This window comes from Raphanus sativus, chromosome 6 (genome assembly GCF_000801105.2).
Source record: "Raphanus sativus cultivar WK10039 chromosome 6, ASM80110v3, whole genome shotgun sequence".
Taxonomy (NCBI): Eukaryota; Viridiplantae; Streptophyta; class Magnoliopsida; order Brassicales; family Brassicaceae; genus Raphanus; species Raphanus sativus.
In genome coordinates, this window is record NC_079516.1 from 23,570,662 (window position 1) to 23,575,824 (window position 5,163).

Below are 5,163 nucleotides of genomic sequence, written 5' to 3' on the forward strand. Positions count from 1 at the left end.
TGCTAAATGTTCCAAAGAACCGTCTCTGTTCAAGAAGAAAATAAGAGGGCGTTGTCTCTTTGTAGCAGTTTACGTGGACGACCTCCTAGTCACAGGTTCGAGTCTGGATGCTATACAGGAGTTTAAGGATGAGATGGCGTCGAAGTTTGAGATGAGTGACCTCGGACGTCTCACTTATTATCTTGGAATCGAGGTAACTCAAAACGAAGATGGAATAGTTCTCAAACAAGAGAGATATGCGGCCAAGATATTGGAAGATGCAGGGATGACTGAGTGCAATGCAGTGAGTATACCTATGGATCCAGGGCTAAAGCTGTCGAAAGCTGCAGAAGAAGATGATGTTAGCGAGAAGGATTTCAGACGAAACATAGGATGTCTTAGGTATCTGATTCATACTCGTCCTGACCTTGCTTACTGTGTAGGAGTTCTTAGCCGGTATATGCATCAGCCGAAGACTTCTCATGCTGCTGCTTTAAAACAAGTATTAAGGTACCTTCGCGGAAGCTGCTCACTTGGACTCGTTTACAGACGTGAAGCGCAGAAAGGTTTGGTGGGTTTTAGTGATAGCAGTTACAATGTAGACCCGGATGATGGCAGAAGCACGAGTGGTCACATTTTTTTATCTCAACGAGTGTCCAGTGTCTTGGTGTTCAACCAAACAAGAGATCGTTGCACTCTCGTCTTGTGAGGCAGAATTTATGGCAGCGACAGAGGCGGCGAAACAAGCCATTTGGCTTCAGGAGCTCTTAGAGGAGATTGTGACTGATAACAAGAAGGTTGTGATAAAGATCGATAACAAATCAGCAATCGCGTTGACAAAGAATCCAGTATTTCATGGAAGGAGCAAGCATATTCACAAGAGGTTTCACTTCATTCGAGAATGTGTTGAAGATGGACTTATTGACATTGAGCATGTGGCTGGAGTGGAACAGAAAGCTGATATACTCACCAAGGCACTAGGAAGAGTCAGGTTCAAAGAGATGAGAGTTCTCATAGGAGTTCAAGATGTGAAGAAAGATGACTTCAAGCTTAAGGGGGAGATTGTTGACTTAAGCTAGAAGATAACTACAAAATATCCTAATGAGGTTAGGATTAGAATAACTGAGAGTTATCTATAAGTTATGTTTTTACTAATGAGTTTAGGTTTTCATAAGTAGTATATAAGGAAGTGCCAATGTTGTGGCATTACTTATCCGATTAAAAGAGCTTTAGTTTTTGTGAAGAGTTTTCTAAAGCAATAAGAAGTTTGAGTTTGAGATCTTGAGTTCTAGTTCGTTGAGTTACGATCATAAGGTTTATTTCAATAAGATCTGGATATAAAATTTAGAAAACTTGACAGACTAATACTGTGTTTTTTATTCAGTATTTTTTTTTTAAAAAAATTGTGTTTTTTTAGTGTTTCGAAAAAGCACAATATATTTGTAAGTTATTGAAGTTTTTCGTTTCCACATTTAGTAAAATCTTTGATATACGTTTTTTAGTTTGTTTCTTTAACTGCATTGCATCTGTAGTTATCAATATAAGTCTTTAAAGAATCAAGTTGAGAAACAATTGAGAATGATTAAAAGAACAGCAACATTATTCATTGAAAACAAATAAAATAACTACAGTGTCATATTAACATAGAAAATAAAATAAATAAAATAACTAAAAATAAAAATAGAAATTTTATATGTACTATATCATAATATTTAAAATCTGACTGAAAAAAACAAATACTGTAAAATATTATAAAATACCAGTTATACACAAAATTTATCATATTGTAAGGTTTTATAATCCTTATCACTCAGATATTTTAAAATAATAGCTAAATAAATCTTATTTGTCTAAAATAGTTATATTAATATACATTTTAATTGTTCTAAATTGGTATGTAAGATAATTAAATTTAGCTGGACTATGAATAGAAAACATATTATCATTTCATTTTATATGGATTAGAATGGTAACAACCAAAAACCAATAAAATTTGAAGAAAAAAAGAACGAATTCAAAAAGAAAAGAAAAACAAAATTTAATAAAAAATATGTTAAAGAATATAAAACTTATTATGGTAAGAAGTAAATTTGGCGGCAAAGATGCCAGAATGTTATGCCGAATCTGAAGGAGAGGGACCATGTCTTCCTTTTCGAACAGGCTATCACAAGTGGTGACAGCTTACATACATGTGTTTTTTATTTATTTCTTTTCATTTAGTATTAGATTTTAGATTTTATTGCTCCTAAGACATAATCATTGATCTCCTTTGCGAATTTAATATTCTTGTGGGTATATTCTATGCATCTTCTTCTGTGATGCGACTATAAATATATGATTTTGTTTGCTTGCAATGTTCTTCACCTCAAATCAATTTTTGGTGAACAAAAAAAAATCAATTTTTGGTGGAAAACTAGATGGATTATTAGATTACTGAATTTTCTAGTTAGATGAGATCATTGGATTTGATTAGTTGGATAGTTTATATAAATATAGTTACACATACTGTATTGCAAGCCAGCACAACGATTTTTGTTTTCAATGAATAATGTTGCTGTTCTTTTAACTATTTTGAAAATATTAATTTTACCAAATTTTAGCAAAAAAAAAAAAAAAAAAAAAAAAGAAAATATTAATTTTATATTCAAAAAACTAATCAATTCTAGTTGAGATGTTCTTTTGGGCATTACGGTCAAACGATCACTCGTACCAATCCAAAACATTGTTTGCTTTATGTACGTAACTAGAGTTGCTTGTGTGCAAGAAATTAAGTGTATCATAAGAAGTTGACTTCAATAGATGATTTTTTTTCTTTTTTTTGCTTAAATTCAAGGCCTATTTAGGTGAATATACAAATTTTTGGTGGTAACTGCAGATGTGTGCTTTATTTTTAAATATTTGCAGAACCAAAAAATTTTTGTCACGATTTGCTAATTCTGTCCTCCACCTAACACATCCGTATGATCTGCTACCGGCAAAGTTGAGAGAAAAATATTATTATTTTGGACAAGAAGGAACGTAAAGTAGAAACTGAATCCGGATTCATTTTAAAAGATTGAAGATATAATAATTTGAAACCGGATATAGTTACAATAATTAAAGAGACGAAAGTTTACAAATATTTTACCGGTGTTTGAGAATTTTTTTTAAAACTTAGATATTTAATGAAATTGTTGGTGGGAAATGGTCTAGGTCATATTAACATAGATTCATGTTCAGTTTCGGATATCCCGATATAAACTTCCCAATGTTGGTGATAACGTGATCCCCCACCATGACGTAAACGACGGAATCATCGATGAATTAATGGGAAATGTCAGTTATTCCTCTTTGGCACAACGAAATGCATCACTGTGTCTTGTAAATTATCAATCTTAGTTGAAATATAATTTACGTAGAAATCCTTTATAATTAATTTATACTTTGAAAATCATATTATAACATCCAGATTCTATTTTAAAAACCGGTATCTTTCTATATAGTTTCTATATTAACATCCGGATACACTGTTTCATATCTGATGATTTATGTTATTATCTATGGCGACTATGATAGGAATCAGCTGCAAGAACAAATAGTGCGGCGACCCATTTACCTTTTGTTTCGCATAACCAAAGTGCAGCCTTGGAGGATGACCATTTATCGGCCAATAAGCACAACAACCGTATGGTTAGTTAGAGGAGAAGGTATTTTCGAAAAGGATAAGATATTTTCGAAAAAGAGAAGAGAATATTTGTTTTCTAACGAGATATCCATATATAAGGATTTGATACCAGATAGGCCAAGATTTGTTTCCTAACGAGATATCCGGATATAGGGATTTGATACCAGATAGGCCACCATATATTATGTGTCAGACCAGTGGCTATAGTGGCGACCTATATATAGGAAGCCTAAAGATTACTACAAACTCATATGGTAGTGATCTACCGGATACAACATCAAATATCCGTATATTCTATAAGTATATCATGAAAACTACAAAATGAAAAATGTACCATGTTATTCAAGTCAAAAAATCCATTGGATGATTACAAAATCATCATCATGTATATATATATATATATATATATATATATATATAAAACCAGATTTCTTATTGTATATCCGGTATATAACTAGATTTCTTATTGTATATCCAGTATATCTGGATATAAGGATTTGATACCAGATAGGCCACCATATATTATATGTCAGACCAGTGGTTATAGTGGCGACCTATATATAGGAAACTTAAAGATTACTACAAACTCATATGGTAGTGATCTACCGGATACGACATCAAATATCCGTATATTCTATAAGTATATCATGAAAACTACAAAATGAAAAATATACCATGTTATTCGAGTCAAAACATACATTGGATGATTACAAAATCATCATCATCTATATATATATATATATATAATCAGATTTTTTATTGTATATATATAACCAGATTTTTTATTGTATAACCAGATTTCTTATTGTATAATAAATTTGCATTATTGATATTTTTTTTTGTACAACCGACTGTTTCAAGTTATCCCGTCTCAAGTCTAACAGGTAGTGTGATTAGATTTTTGTCTGGAAAAAATCTAGGGGTTTTTGCACTTTTAACAAACGAGATATTTCACATTTTCTGTTCTTTGCATAATTATCATTTTGTTTCTTCAACCGACTCGACCTGTTGTGACGTCAGTTAATTGACAGGTGCATGTGCTACGCTTTCATACCAAATCAGTGATAGTTTTGGGATTACCAAAAATGCTACAGCGTCTTTACCAACTAGCTAATTTCACGAGGAAACTTTACCATGTAGTGCAAATTCCCTAAATTCAATAGATGATTTTATAAGCAACGGATAACATATTTAACGTGACGAATAAAATGTACAGTATAACCTCTTTAAATTAGTAATCTATAAATTAATATCTCTATAAATTAATATAATTTCATAGTTCCAAATTGAATAATTTCTATAAATTAATAATTTCTATAAATTAATAAAAAAAATCATAGTTTTGGTATAGTCCCAACATTATTAATTTATAGAAGTTTCACTGTATTAATGTTTTTAAATGTAAAAACTTTACAAAAGGATTTGATTGGTAACAATTGTTTTTATAAATCGGTTGAGAGCTGGCTTTAAGGGGAGAGGCAAATAGGGATATGTAGGGTCAAGTGATCCCACTAAAATTG